The 16311-nt window shown below is 48.9% G+C and overlaps 1 protein-coding gene across 1 annotated transcript in view; it reads left to right on the top strand.

Moving 5' to 3' along the window:
* Window positions 1–1355: 1355 nt before the first annotated feature.
* Window positions 1356–16311, top strand: part of bdg (sodium-dependent transporter bedraggled) — a 195575-nt gene continuing 180619 nt past the window's right edge. Inside the window, exon 1 of the mRNA XM_075695719.1 lies at window positions 1356–1781. The gene's annotated coding sequence lies outside the window, so the exon portion shown is untranslated. The remainder of the gene's footprint in view (window positions 1782–16311) is intronic.

The raw sequence follows: 16311 nt of genomic DNA, 5'->3' as shown, positions 1-16311 counted from the left end.
TAAAATTTGAAATTCGCTCTTGTGAAGTGAAACCGACGGAAGGCTAATGCAGGAATCGCCTTTCCTTCTTTGTGTGAAAGGTTTCTAGCAATTCTCGAGCCAACGCGTCCTGGCTCTTTCCTAGCAGTCGCGTGCTATCAAACTACAGCACGCAGCCGCATGAGGTATAGTGGAAGGGCTTGTGCGACCCTGCTCCACTGAACCTTGCTCCACACGCCATTCTTAAGCTATCCGACAACTAGCTCACACTAGTACTCTGCTAAACTTGTGAATAACGCTCAGACGACGCGCCCATACAATGACGTCTGGGTAAACATCGCGTGTCCGCTTTCATTTTGTTTGCGGTGCTTGAGTCACGCAGACAGAATGATATTTAGGAGGCTAAATGCTGGCGTAAATTTGTTTGCACCCCCATGTTTTTTTACATCACCCGTCTCTCAAGCTCAATATATACACCCCAAGCGACTCTGAAGCGCCTGTAACGGGTACACAAGCGGCGATGACCCGGCGCATTGTGGATAGCGCGCCATGTTGGTGCCCTCCGCAGCGAGTAGCGCGTACTGCCGCAGCTGCGCGTCGAATAAATGGCGTCATGCGCTGCCCGTGTGTTGCAGCAACTGTTCCTAAGTAAACGAAGATGAGCGGAAGACGAAGCAGCGGAAATGTGGGTTTTTTAAAATTCGGTGCGCACGCTCGTGTGCACTAAGAACGGGGAACATGTGTGTTATACGATGCTGGTGGTTATGATTGAGAGAATGATAAATGAACAGAAGGAAGGTTAACGAGGACTGAGCCCGATTGGCTACCCTACACTGGGGAAGGGGTTATGAGCTCCCATGTGCTCATATGGGATTGCCGTATGCTGGGTTTGAGCATAAGGTTCATTAACGTTGCTATGTTGGTGCAATAAAAAAAAAGGTTTTACCGAAATATCATAATGTCCATACATAGCATCCGGAATGAACACAAAAGAAAATTACAACACCGCAAGCCTGGTCACAGCTGCCCCGACGAACACCTCCACCTCCGCCACCTCCCAGACGAAGATGGGAGAAACCTCCTCCGCCATAAAGCCCACCCCAGCGCAGGAAGAGAAAGCCTTTGACAGCGCGCAGAACCGAGCAGGAAGTATGTGACCGGTGACCCAACCTTGAAACGGAACCGAGCGCTAGGCGCCAAAAGGAAAGCCAAGGCAGCGCCAGCCAGCGAGGCACCTTCCCGCTCCAGGCCGCTACGTGACGTCACAGCATGTGACCCGACGTCACGAAAACGCCTCTCCGGGAGCGCCGACCGGCGGAGGAGCCGACGCGTGGAGAGCGATCGCGTTCGGCGAGAGTAGGTACGAGCGCTCAGCCACGGCTTAGCCACCGCCTCGGATCAGTCCACTAGCGGACTTCGCTCGCGCCGGTTGCCTCGCGCCTCTCCGACGTTTAGGCGACGAGGAAGTCTTGGTCGTGTGCGCGTGCGAGCTTCTTCCTTCACTCTTCGTTGGATACGGCCGGCTTTTCTCGGCCGCTTCTGCTTTTGACCCGGTGCTGCTGTTTTCGTCTGCTGCCTTCCTCCTGGTATTCCGCCGGTCACTGCCTGTGCGTGAAGTTGTGCTGCCGTGTTTCTTTCGCCGGGTGGGCGCAAGTCGTTGTTTTCTTTCACGCGGAAGAAACAGAGCCCGCCGCTAGTGCTTCTTTGTTCTTTTGCAACCAAGGGAGGCTTCGGCGGAAGCATCGAGGAAACAAAGCGCACGGATTCACCACCGCCGGCCCGTGTGGGATGCCTCGCGCGAGGTGAGCAGACGACACACCTCTCTGTTTTGTCTCGCGTTTTCTCGTGTCAAGCGGAGCGCCGCTGCGACTGACGTTTGGAGGATGCGTCGTTGAACGGCGCGAGTTTTGCAAAGGAGCTACTAAAAACGATGAAGGTAACTGAGAAGAACGAGGAAGGAAAGAAATGCAAGATAGTTTCATGGTTGCGGGAGAAGACCACACCCGTTGCAGGCGAGCTGTGAGCAGCGTCGCTCACGGTGTTACTTGCATCTTGTCACTTGCCTAACGCATACCCACAGCACCGATTACGGGCAGAAATTCCGGAATGCTTCTTTAAAAGCACGAGCACGTGAGCAGCGTCGCTCACGGTGTTACTTGTATCTTGTCACTTGCCTTACGCAGACCCACAGCACCGATTACGGGCAGAAATTCCGGAATGCTTCTTTAAAAGCACGAGTATTGCACATTTGACGATACTTCGCACACTCGGTATACAGAAAGTACAAAGTGAATCATATTTTTCTATTTCATAAGCGGTTGAGGCTTCAACCAACCTTTTCTGCACAAGCTTGAGACGTTCTAGCTCGCTTTTAAGGAAAGACGCAGTTATGGGTAAGTTAAAAAGAAATAAGCTAGCTTAATCGTCATGTGTGATGCTACGACGGTTGCATTCCGTTGTGACTTGCAGAATCGTCGGAATTTTTTCACCAGATGATCCCCCGATCCCGCGCTCTAAAAAAAAAAAAATTTTTTTCGCCGGGAACGCTTATCTTATGGCTGCTGATTCGATAATTTAATCGTGAGGTTTAATTTTGAATATATAAGCGGTGCTGACATTTTCTACACTTCGGAATACAAACGACACTAGCAATGAAAAAAAAGAACCTACAATGCGGGATGTCGAAAAACACACATACATGCAAAAAACAAAGGCATGATAGAAAAGGACTAATAGTACAAGATGTTAATGAAAACGAAGCTGGGATGTTAGGCAAATAATTAATGCAGTTTTAGCTGCACTTCTGCACCTTCGGTATGAATAGCTGTCCCTTTGACACGGGACTCTGCTTGAAGTGGTCAAATACACGCACGCATACATACATACATACATACACACATACATACATACATACATACATACATACATACATACATACATACATACATACATACGTACGTACATACATACGTACATACATACGTACATACATACATACATACATACATACATACATACATACATACATACATACATACATACATACACATACATACATACATACATACATACATACACACACACACACATACATACATACATACATACATACATACATACATACATACATACATACATACATACATCTATGCCAGACTAAATAATAAAGATACAATGGGACTTTACCCTTCGTCCGAAAATGTGCATGCATAAATTTGAGAGAGGTCACTGCAGTGAAACGAGAATAGCGAGACGAACGATGCAAGGTAGTTTGAAGAGTTGAGGTGAAAAAAAAAAAGAACACCGATAAAAAAATAAAGAGAGAGAGCACCGATAAACAAAGAAGCTGCGACAGGAAAAACTTGTCCTCGTGCTTTCATCCCGTAGAGGAGAAAAAAAGAAGAAGGAAAAAAAAGGGGTAGAGACCGACCAACAACTTGAATTTCTATGCTAACTGTCCACCTGAGCGACCGTCGTCCGATTCTCGTATGGGTCGCGCCCAAACTCCCGGCGGCGACTTTTATCTATCCGTTTATTTTCCTCGCGCGCAGGTGAGACCGGTGCGAATGAACGACCTTGCGAGCAGCTGGTTACAGCCCGCGCAGGCGCAGTGGCCCTCGGCAAAGATGAGATAAGCGGGAGCGGGGCTTCTCTGATCGGTATCTGCGCATAGTTTCGTTCTTAGGCCACTTGTCGCGGGGCGTCTTCGTGCTGTCGAAGCGAAAGTGAAAAGTTTGCCTCCAACAGGACTTGGGCCCTGCTCGACCCACGCCAGAACAGCCGTCTTTTTTTTTTTTTTTTCACTCGTTCGTTCTTGGCTCGCGTGTACCCCGTTGGTCTATCCCCAAGACGATATTACGCAACGTGTATGCGCATTATAGATCTGTTAGCCACGCAAGTTTAAACCAGCAGGATACGCGTCGGAGATCGATAAAAGTGCTTCAGCGGGAGCTTAGACACGTAGACGTGTTCGAATAGTCTACAAAACAAACAAAAACAAAATCGAGAACAAGAAATGTTCCGTTATATATATATATATATATATATATATATATATATATATATATATATATATATATATATATATATATATATATATATATATATATGCGTCTACTAATTTCGCTGTCTTCCCAGGCGCATGTCGTTCGTGACATCAATTTACCGAGAGCACAGCGTTGACTAAAGAACGGAAATGCAGGCAAGGCTTATCACGATTATCGTTGGGAGACGAGACCTGAAAGTTCTCGTCTCCCAACGATAACATCTATCGTATACAGGGTGAAAATGTTCTTCTAAATGTTTTACCGAGTGTCTTGCGCCCGGCATCCTTTAACTCCGTTACGAGCCGCATTTGGTCTGGACCCTGAAGCTGTCGTGAACTTGGACACGAAGTTTCGCACCTACAGCCTGCGGGTTAGAGACGGCTTGAGACGTCAATTTTATTATTATTATTATTATTATTATTATTATTATTATTATTATTATTATTATTATTTAGGTTTTGAATGTAGAAGAAATTGGCGTGATGGAGAAAGTAGAAATATCACTGAATAATTGCATCAGTACGTGCAATAATATGTAGAACTCCGTTATAACTTGGGATATTAGGAAGCAAAAAATGTCAATGGTCAGAATGTCAAATGACATGTTCCTACATAGAGCATAACGTAATGAGCACGCATATTCGGTCATAATCAAATATCTAATTCTTGAATCTAACACTTCGGCATGAAACAGAAGACCGGTTCGTTTTTGAACATTGGCTCAATGCCCACAAAAATATTACTAAGCTCGAAGAACAGGTAAGTCGATGAGTCTGATCCTAAGACTGCAAGGACACGTATGTATAGCATTAGTGCATAATTCAAGGGGGAAAATCTGTTAAATTAAGAAAAAGAAGGAATAACACGCTTTATTTGTTTTCGAGGCGGGATTTAGGTGTGCCGGACCACTGGTTTCCTACATTCCTTTTTGCTAATGAAATAAAGAAAGACTTCGCTAAGGCTGGAAGTCATTCCAATAATGAGCCACGCGCGAAACAGTTTGCCGTCGGTGATTAGCTTACAGGGGAGCGACTGCCGCTCGTGCGCCGTTTGGACGGCGTCTCATTCAAGGCGTTCAACAATGATAGCCTTGGCTGAGCGAAGCGATAATTAAGTACATAGCTAAGGGCTATGTGCTGCGGATCTAACGTCCTGCTGCGTTACTTCTTTGACTAGTTCGTGCACAGTGCGAGGTGGAAGCGATCATTAAGGGCATCTTTCGGAAGCCAGTTGGGGTTGTCGCCGCCGGACGACTTAGTCTAGTCGTCTATAGACCTCTCTCTTTCTCTCTCTCTCTCGTCATGCTTGTTTGTATGGTATCATCGTATCTCGCACTGAGAAAAAAATGAGTTAATTCATTCATTCATTAAAAAAAAAAGGGGGGGGGGGAAGGTGAGAGGGCTGTATGCGGAATAACCTACCAAAAACCAAGTGAGTAATGGATGGGTCCAGAGAATGCCGCGTTTTCTCGAATTTAGCGACCCGGTTTTTCTTTCTCGTCGTTTTTTTTTTTTGTTCTTTCTTTTGCTGTTGTTTTCATATTTGGAGCCAATGGGAATCAAATCTGAGAAAAATTATAGTCGCCGTAGATGAAAAATTATTTAAAAAATCACCACGTTCGGTAATAGTCACTTGACAGAGAGCCCAAGCTACTGCTGCTGTCATATTTGGTATTTCTTAACGAAACGTACGGGGCAGAAACCTGGAGGCTTACGAAAAGGATTCTACTTAAATTGAGGACGACGCAACGGGCTATGGAAAGAAGAATGATAGGTGTAACGTTAAGTGATAAGAAAAGAGCAGATTGGGTGAGGGGACAAACGCGAGTTAATGATATCTTAGTTGAAATCAAGAAAAAGAAATGGGGGGGGGGGCATAGGCAGGACACTTAATGAGGAGGGAAGATAACCGGTGGTCATTAAGAGTTACGGAATAGATTCCAAGGGAAGGGAAGCGTAGCAGAGGGCGGCAGAAATTTAGGTGGGCGGATGAAATCAAGAAGTTTGCAGGGACAACATGGCCACAATTAGTACATGACCGGGGTAGTTGGAGAAGTATGGGAGAGGCCTTTGCCCTGCAGTGGGCGTAACCAGGCTGCTGCTGCTGCTGATGATAATGATGACGACGACGACGACGACGACGACGACGACGACGATGATGATGATGATGATGATGATGATGATGATGATGATCGAATTGTACCTGTGGCATCGGGCTTACATCGGCAATGCGGGGCACATATTACGGAAAGAAAGAAAGAAAGAAAAAAGAAAGGAGGAAATAAAGACTACGACATCGCGTTGCTTGCATTGGAGGGAATCAGGTGTGTGTAAAACGTGAAAGCTGTCTAGCGATCATTCTCCAAAGTCTTCAAAGGCATTCCAGAATATGCGGAGCCGAGCCAAGTTGCTTGGACATTTCGTCGGCGCCTAAAGATTATGCCCGCCCTTTATACTAGCTGGTGCCATAAGACGTAAAATAAGTACCCGTCAATTTCCTCGCGCAACTGCCCTTGACTTGTGGGTGCAGCGACTTAGATCAACGCTTCGCAACACCAACGGATCACCATCGTTACCTGTCCATGCGTTGCTATACCTGACGTGTAACTCCGCCTTCCGTGTAACTTGGCGAATCGGCGACAGGTGTGGGACCTTGTTATGGATAAATAGTTAAAGAAAGTTTGTTTGCTGCATCTCAAGCTGCATTACGTTAATTCCACAGTAGGAAGAGCCGTCGTGTGCCAGTAAGTATTTATGAGAAAGCTCAACGGCGACACCACGTCGAAGTTATTGCAGTACATGCGTATACGTTGCGTGATGTCATAAATTTAGACAGAGCTTGGTGGGGGGCTTTTATTTCTTCAGAATAGGGTTTGCACTGCGTTAGAAGATAAAACGAAAGCGGAATGTATAGGATTTTCTTTTTCGATGCGCACAGAAGGTGTCCGGAATAACAGGTGAAAATAGCGCGAAGAACGTGATGTCCTGCGTGATGTCGTAGACACAGCACCTAGAGCCTGACATTTAAAGAAAGGGAAGTTTGAACTTAATTCGTCTCGTCAGGGAAGTGACTTTTAAGCTGATGCAAAGAGAAAGAGAGAGAGAGAGAGTATGTATTTGTGATATTGGTGATACGCGAACCCGGGACCACCGCCTTTCCGGAGCAGCCGCTCTACCGTCTGAGCTTAGCAGGCGGCCAGCAGACGGCAGGGCGAAGTTGGTGGATGTCTCATTTTCCCTTTATTAACTCGTTCATTAATTTATATACTTATGCATGGGGGCGAGATGCACGATTTACTCATTAGGCAGCGCATAGATAAAGTAAGCACGACCTGAGTAACCCACAAGTGTTAACAATAAAGTGCGCCCGCGCGCGTTCTCGTTAACCGTCTCGAACGAAGTGTGCGCCTACAATGACTTCCGTTCGGCTGGCCGGAGACGACTTATCCCGGACTCGGCCGTCCATCCATTGTGCCGGTTGACTCGAAAGCGTGTCACGGTATGCAGTACTTTAAAAGGAGCGACCTCTCGAGGCGGGTCAGACGCCGTAGAGACGGTGGAGGTACGGGAGCTCCGCTGCTGCGACACGCCGTTCTACTCGACGCTCGTTAGGTGACGAGACGCCATAGCTTTATAGCAGCAAAAATACAAGAGCCACCAGAGCCACGCTCGATGGCAGAGCCGGGCCGCGTCGCGGATGGACAAAGGGGGTCAGCTGGTCGGAGCGGAGTGGCGACCTCTCAAGTAGCCTCTTGTGTACGACGCAGACGGCGCGCCGCGGCCGACGTATAGAGGGCACGGAATAAGGAGATGCGTAACGATGATAGACCTGGGGGAGGCGGGCTTGCCTGGTGCCGGCTTGCCGCTTGACCCCCATTGTGTACTGGAGCGGCTCGCGAGTTATAGCCATCGTCTCCTGTGTATGTAGTGTGTCCTGCGCTTCCGAAAAGACAAAGAGATTAGCCGAGCCACCCCGGCGCGAGGTCATCGGAGGATCCGGAACGAAGGAGCACGCCCCAGGAGCGCGTATAACGTAATGGCCACGTCAGTGCCCCTGACGGCTTTGAGCGCGAGAGAATTCCTGCTTGACGCGTTGTGCCAGAATCCGTCTCTTTGTTCGGCGCGCTAACAGCGATCGTCGTATGCCTGTTGGAGGGTTACGTGCAAGTCAATCTCTGACCTTTGCCATCGGAGTCGAGATTTGTTGTTCCTCCGTAGAAAATGTTCTGCCGAGCGCTCCTTAGATTAGCCGGAAACGGAGAATAACGTGGCCTTGCATGGGCTGTAGTGGCGGCATTGCGAAGCATAGCGGCTTTGTCTGTCTTTGGGGCGACAAATTTCGACAGTCACGTGCCCGTTCAAGCCATGTTCTGTTTTCCGTTAGTCTATTTCGCATCGTCTATCCGCTGCTGTCGTCCGTGCAGTGGCTATGACTCTGGCGGGCTCGATTTATCGCCGCACTCTCCAAATTCCGGTGGAGGCAGAATGCGAAAACACCTCATTTTTTTTAGGAAATACGTGCGCTGTAAGGAAGCCCAGTTGTTCGAATTTAGTCTGATTCCCCCAAATGAGGCGTTTGAGAAAGCCCAAATGCTGCCAATCAATCAATCAATCAATCAATCAATCAATCAATCAATCAATCAATCAATCAATCAATCAATCAATCAATCAATCAATCAATCAATCAATCAAAGTATGTTTGGGTGCTCAATTCTTTTGCGCATCAATTATAATTAGACTATACAGAGTGAGCATTTTTAAGTTTTATGAAAAGAAAGTAGCCTGTTGCAGATAATATAATTCTATCCCTTGAGTTGGATTATTCACAGGCAGACATTACTTGCGCGACAAATCGAAACACATAGGCAACCAATTAACAAAAGTCCACTAATTATATTTTTAATTGATTACATTACGGCACATATTGCAATTTACAAAATGGTAACCGGTGAGCTTGCAAGGTACCACTTGGTATGAATTTCCAGAATGACGCCAAAAGTAATTGGAACGCCCATGGAACGTCCCAAACTTTGGGTAATAATATCTCGAAATTGGTGTCATCCTAGAAATTCAATTCAAGTGGATACGTCTTGCAAGCTCACTGGCTACAATTCGTAAATTGAAATGTGTACCGTACTGTAACTAATTAAGAAGTTAATTAATGTTGTTAATTAATTGAATACGTGTTTCTATTTCTCGTCCTGGTGATGTCTGCCTCTTCAAAGAATCCCAAGAATGTGTAGGCTGCCTGCTACAAGCGATTTTTCGGAATTCCATAAAACTTAAAAATGGTCACCCCTGCATATAGCAGCCGTCTTCATATATTCCGTTCATTTCTGGGCCCGCTATATGCAGCGGTTGTTTGGATCGGATTCCGACAAGGGCGTTCGCCACAAGAGCCTCTTTGCGCAAGTCAGCCATTTCGCAAGGTGCGTATACCTACGAGCTGCACTTAGCTGCGTGCGACTGGAATTCCCGTTCATGCACCCGCGCACTCGCTTGCAGCGTGCTTGTCAGTATCCGCAGAAAGGACGCGTGCGTCATGCTCTGCGGCCGCGTCCGGGGATGAGTGAAATGATAAATGGAGAGATGTTATCTAGAGGTCAGAGCTTATTGATAGACACTCGCGCGCTCGTTGGCGAGTCAGGGACGTCGGCGAATGCTTGTCTGCATCAGTGCGTGGCGACGAGAAATGTCAGGAGTCGCGCGTATTCGATGAGGTGCCAGTCGCGGGAACAATGGTATCTGGTGCGCGGAAAGCGTTCCATTTGGCTTATGCGTGCTGCGGCCCCAATTACGTATAATGCGCGTCGGTAGGAGTGAAGACGTTATCTGATCAGCAGTGGGAGCTAGGGCCTCCACATCCGTGCGATCAGCATTACTTCGCTGTGCACTGGAATGCAGCGCCTTGCCGCGCGCATAATGTCGTATAGTCTACTGGCTTCATATGGTTGAACGCTGCTAAACAAAGCCCTCTAGTTTCGATGATTCTTCAGTCTCGCTCTTGCATTGCGAGGTTCTCGACTGTGACTGGCTTGGGTGTTTTGAGATTGCGTGCAAGGGTTTAGTCGTTAGTTACTTGCTCCTAGGAAAGTGCACGTACACTACGTGACGCCTGCAGTTGAAAGGATGTGCCACACCACAGATTTGGGCCTGAGTGTCGCTGACTAACACTCCGAGGGATCAATTTACCACGCGTAACCAAGGAAGTGGACAGTCACCACAATCGCTCACTTTGCAGAACAGATCTCAAGGTGGGTGAAAATTTGCGAAGGAGAAGAAACTATTGTTATTCGCCTATCTTCTTCTTTTCTTTTTTTTTGAGGATGACAATTTTTTTCCAGCTCATGAAACGTTCTCATTGCGTGCCGATTTCAGCCAGAAACGTGATCCGCTATGTTCGGTGCTCCCGAGCTTCGAATCGCCGATTAATTTATCGTCACGTCGCCATCTGCTGGCCCCTGGGTTTACTCAGGTGGTAGAGCCACCACCCTGGAAAGAAGTTCGTTGCGCGTCGACCCGGAAGAATTTTTTTCTTCAACTGCGAAAGCTTTCTTTCTGAGAATCCCGGGTTTCCCTTGTAGCTTCAGGCTATACTTACTGTCCGCTGGATGAATATTTGTCCCCCTCCGTGAATATTCCCCCGCATTGCGGATTTCCGCAGAACTGATTCGCCAAAGTTGTCGAGTATCTATAACTAAGAGTGTGGACGAAAAATTCTTCCTGCAATATTTTAGCGAGAGAAAAAGGACCAAGAACCGCAAAAGCGTCTTTCAGATATGTTGGAACAGACAGGCATTACTGTACACAATGAGCTTAGCGAGCAATAACTTAATTACTGTCATTCGTACGTTATTGTTTTACAACGCCATTGGCGTGCGTCAGTATATACATCAAAGTGCAATAATTCTACACCTAATTGAATTCGTGCAGTTATTTGGTAATTTCAGTTTTGGTCACTCGCCAACCGTCCTACCTTTGCCCCTCTTGCTGTTACAAGCATTGCGTCAAGCCTCCCTGCGGCCTACCGTAGATGACGGTCCATCGGTGCATAGACGTAACGCAAGGAAAAAGTACGCAAAAAATCCCTGCGGATCGCGAGATTCGTATCCAGGTGGCTTCGTTGCAAGACGCCGAAAAAGCCCGAGGACTGCACACTCGATCCAGCCGCCTTACAGTGTCGCCCGTTTTATGCGATCGATATTTAGAGAATAATGAGCCATGACAACAGCTTGCTGATTAATCAGCTCTAATTCCTATACTCACCTTGTAGGTCAATCGATCAAGGTTCTCTGAAAGTCGGGGAACGGCAAGAAGATCGCAGGTCCCTTTCTGAAGGACGCAGAAGTGAGCGAGGGCTACAGATGTGTGCGGTGCAGGCTTACTATAAAGCAAAACGAACGCACGCACAAGACGAGGCTGTAACAAGAGACAGAGAGAACGCCAGCATCTTCGTATGCGAACTCCGTGTGTGCCGCACGCAGTTACCACTGCATGGATTTTTGAACGAGTGCTCGAAACGCGTGGTCTAACGGAGCTTCTGCGCGCACGATCGCTCTCGAGTTCTGCGCTACACGTCTCACAGAATGCTGGGACACTGGTATAGCGTCGGAAGAAAGGTGGATGGCAGTGTGACCTCCCCGCCACCACAACTTCCAGCAGCCTTAGAAGGTGAGACTAAAGCAGGAAGGGAGGGATATTAACAAGAACAGAATGTCTGGTTTGCTACCCTAGGCTGGAGGAGGAGGAGGAGGTGGAAATAAAAAAAAAGAGAGAGAGAGATTGAGAGCACACAGTTATCCGTTCCCGATCATGAATGTTGCTTTACTCACAGTTATGAGAAAGAGAGAGAAAAAGCAAGGAGAGGAAAGGCAGGAAGGTCAACCAGACGAGCGTCCGGTTGGCAAAGGAGAAAATAAATTCTGGGATTTTACGTTCCAGAACCACCACCTGATTATGAGGCACGCCGTAGTGAGGGACTCACTTCAACTGCGAGTCCCCTGAGGATCTTCTACTCCTTGGGGATCTACTACTCACCCGGGGCTCTTTAACGTGCCCCCAATGCACGGAACACGGGCGTTTTTGCGTTTCGCCCCCGCCGAAATGCGCCCGCCGCAGCCAGGATTTGATCCTGCGACCTCGTGCTTAGCAGTGCAACACCATAGCCGCTAAGCCACCACGGCGGGCGAAGGGGGAATATAAAGAAGAAAAGATGAAGATAGAGAGCACACTGAGTACACGGGGGAGGAGTCACAGGGACACCGTAAACGTTCTCTCAAACGTACCGGTGCACCTCAAGCACTGTACTAGTGCGCACAGTTATGAATAACCAGCAAGCCCAATGTTCTTCACTTTTGGATTTCACGATCACATCGCAGGGCCGCAATGGACGCCGATTGCGGCCCTTCAATCTAAAGGCATTCGTGCAGGTTTTCTTTTGTCCTTTACAATTCTAGCGATTCCTTCGTCGCACTTTGCTGCGATGATATATCGGATGGCCATTTGTTCTCACATCACCACATTGTTGGCGAAATGCGCGCCGTCGTGGATACTCGTATCGGACAGTAGAGACTGCCGAATGGCCAGCAGGTGAGCGTCTTCTCGTGCGTCTCGCATCACCCACCGACCCCACCTCACCCCGTGCATCCTGTTCACCAGCACACTTCCGACGACTCTTCATGACACACATGCTTCCAGTAACTTCTGACTGGTCTCTGCCCCCGCTTATGGCGCTCATTCCATGCCGTGAACCATACCATATACGATGGACCACGGACCATATGGTGGACCAGCACCGTAAAGCAAAGCGCGGGCGCGTCACGTCGACGACCGGCGACGCGTCGACGAGCTTTCCCGCCCGGCTGCTCGCGTGGCCGTGACTCGCCCCACATGGCCGCGAAGGAAGAGACGGTCTCGTCCGGCTGCCCGCCCGCCGATGGTGTGTTGACCCAACAACCCCATTGTGCCCGGCCAGCGCTGAGCCCCGCGAACGTCCGCTCTCGAAGCGAAGAACAAAGGACGACCGACGAGAGAACGGTGAAGCGGAGGTAGCGCGCGCGCACACACGCGCACCTCGGCGCGCTGAATCTTCCGCAGCCAGTCCCGTCCACGCGACCGGCAGCACGGAAACTGCGCCAGCCGCCGCCCGGAAATTGCCGCCGCCGGCTCCTTTGTTTGTTCGTTTTTCTTATATATATTTTTTCTTTCTCCTCCGCCCGCGCGTTCCTCCCGGTGCCGCTTGTAGGTAGGCTGACGCAACTTTAGACACGACCGACCCGCGTGTGGACGCAGCGCTGCAGGTTAGGCGAGCCACGTGGCATGGTCGTCCCTCCCGCGCCTCACGCCTACGCAAAGTTTGGGTTCTGAGCGTGAAGCCAGCGGGGCCGAAACTGGACTCGCGCCCTTCTCGGGCCGGGACGGCGCGCACGCTCCAGTTTCGTCGCCTCCCCCGCGGAAGAGCCACACCGGCGGGGACGAGCGGAGGTGGCTTATAAGCGCCGTCCGGAGCACGGTACGATCACGCCCCGCGCGATAGTTTTTTTTTTTTTCCCGATCGTGACCGCAGAGCATCTGCCACGAGGACATTGTGTGGGAGGCGAAGGGGAGGTGGGTTTAGGGGGCTGTGCTCAAGCTACATTGCAGAACTGAAACGCGGGAACGTCGTACGACGACTTATATTCGCAAAGAAGAAGAGCAGTGATTAAGATGCGAAGTAGAAAATAACAGGAAGGTAGCACTGGAAAGTAACGCAAAGGTCTAAAAAGAAAAAAAAAAAAGAGTTGATAATGTTTCGCGGGCAGTATACAAGTTGCGCCGTACGAATTCGCACGGGCGGACGTCTGCACTGAAAGATGGAAGGAATATATTCGTTTGCACGTCTCTTCTTGGCGACATCATTTGACTGAGCCTTTTGTTTACGTTATGCAAAGTAGGAACGATCACCTCACATAACCTGCAACGTGTGCGTATGGATACTCACATGCGAAGTAGAAAATAACAGGAAGGTAGCACTGGAAAGTAACGCAAAGGTCTAAAAAGAAAAAAAAAAAGAGTTGATAATGTTTCACGGGCAGTGTGCAAGTTGCGCCGTACGAATTCGCACGGGCCAACGTCTGCACTGAAAGATGGAAGAAATATATTCGTTTGCACGTCTCTTCTTGGCGACAGCATTTGACTGAGTCTTTTGTTTACGTTATGCAAAGTAGGAACGATCACCTCACATAACCCGCAACGTGTGCGTATGGATACTCACATAGGTTGTGCTTGCATCCGTAAGCCAGACATTGATTCAGGAAAGAGAAACTATTTTCATCCCGATAAAGAGCAAGTTTCGCAGTGTGACACACAAGGAACGACAAGGACTTATCGGGATATCCTCGTGGTTCCTTCTCTGTCGTGAGTCGCGCTGTTAGATCTTTTCTATGCAAGGACGTAGACCGACCAACACCGAACTAAGCATGCTAGTATTTAATGCACTTATGAATTGTATCGCATACAATACACATGTTTCCGTACTCTACTCATCGTTATCGTTGTTGCAGCTACCAGAGTTGCACGTTGACTATTTGTTTGCTGGCGCGACAGTTTCGCATTCGCTTTCTGTACGATGACAAAATTTGTTCGACTAGCCTTTTTCTTTTTGTACACAAAGATGAACAACGAAGGTACTCTTATAAGGAAATTGGGCTTATATGATCAATGTAGTGCTTCAAGACGAAGGCAAACGCTTCAAGACAGCAGAGTCTAAGTCTGACGACGAATCAAATTTCGAGTGTACGTTTCAGACCTACCAACTGGTGACATTGCTTCGCACAATCTTCAATTAAAAAGTAGCATCTATCGCTCCTACACTATTGCCACTGCTCGTAGCTCCCACATCAAATGCATTATTAGATCCCAGCAAACAGACCGGACTTGTAGACCTGGGACTCGGAGGGACTCCGACAGCGACGACTCGGATTAAGAGTTGTTGTGAAATAAACTCTCTCTCTTTCTCTCACCGTGAGAGACTGTGCTCACTAAGGATAGGAGTCCGACATGTTGGCGTAATATTTTGATGGGTTTATAGCTCAGCGAAACCACAGAGGCGAATAGGTAGCCGCGCTTGCGCTTGTAGTGTCATCCCTCTCTCTCTCTCTCTCTGTGTGTGTGTGTGCGTGTGCGTGTGTGTGTGTGCGTGCGTGCGTGCGTGTTTTCTGCGCTGTTAAACTAAAGAAAAAAAGAAGGAGGGTGCTCAATAGTTTGCGCATTACAAGTTACCCTCCGTCGCGCATCGCATGTCTGCAGCTGCCGTATGAAGGCATGCGCAGACGTATACTAGCTGCAGTGTCTATGCGACATCGCTCTTTTGTATTGTTTCGCGTAAGCACAGTGCGCAAACTCGCTTCGAAAGCATTTGCGTTTGGCAAGAGCCTTTTCGACGTCTGCACACATTACACTCTGTTAAGTAACGCCACGAACGAGGCTATAGAGCTTTCTCGCTGCCGGCGTCGTCGGAGTGCTACCGCTCATATAGTTCATGTAAGCGCAGCACTGGTATAGAGAGAGAGAGAGAGAGAAAAGGAATTGCCTGCTGTTTGTTGTATAAGCGGCGACCATCGAGCAACGCCGCCCTCATACCGCCCCGAGCTCGCCTATGGTCGCAACACGTAATTGACGCGTTTTAGGGGCGCCCGAAGCGCGTCGTGCGTGCGTTATTCGGTGCGGCCCGCATTCTGAGATCTGGACTATTAGCAACGGAGGGTGGGGCGGGGGGGGGGGGGGGGTCGCTTCGATATCTGCGCCACAAGAACTGTTCCGTGAGACGATTGACGTCAGCGGGCGCAACGGGACGAAGGCTTTTGAGCGCGGCTCTCCGCGAGGCGGTGACTGACGTACTCGATCCGACGTGCCGTAACGGGTGGGCAGAAGCGAAGGTAAGGGGCGGCAACGGTGCTTTGCTGCTTGCATTGTTTCTCGAACGTTGTAGCCTTGGCTCGGACAAGGCCGCCGGCGAACGTATAATTGTACGCTGTCGTCGGTTCGATGGGCTGTGACGCCACCGCGACGGTTGCGGGACGTGCGGGGGACACTGGCCCGTACGCGGCACAGTATAGAGCGAGGCGTTCAATGCTGGCGTGCTGGCCTCCAGGTCGGAAGGGGTATATATAAATACATAATGCCGGAAATAGGGGGAAACACGAGGGACATTCGATAGATTTGAGGGGCGGCGGAGATTAGTGGGATAACCCGGCTGTCGCTAATCTGTCCTGACCTAACCAGAATGGGAACGAGGTAATAATAGTAGC

This window comes from Dermacentor variabilis, chromosome 6, assembly GCF_050947875.1.
Source record: "Dermacentor variabilis isolate Ectoservices chromosome 6, ASM5094787v1, whole genome shotgun sequence".
NCBI classification, from domain to species: domain Eukaryota; kingdom Metazoa; phylum Arthropoda; class Arachnida; order Ixodida; family Ixodidae; genus Dermacentor; species Dermacentor variabilis.
The sequence above is the reverse complement of the archived record's forward strand: the minus strand, read 5'-3'. Positions and strand labels throughout refer to the sequence as shown.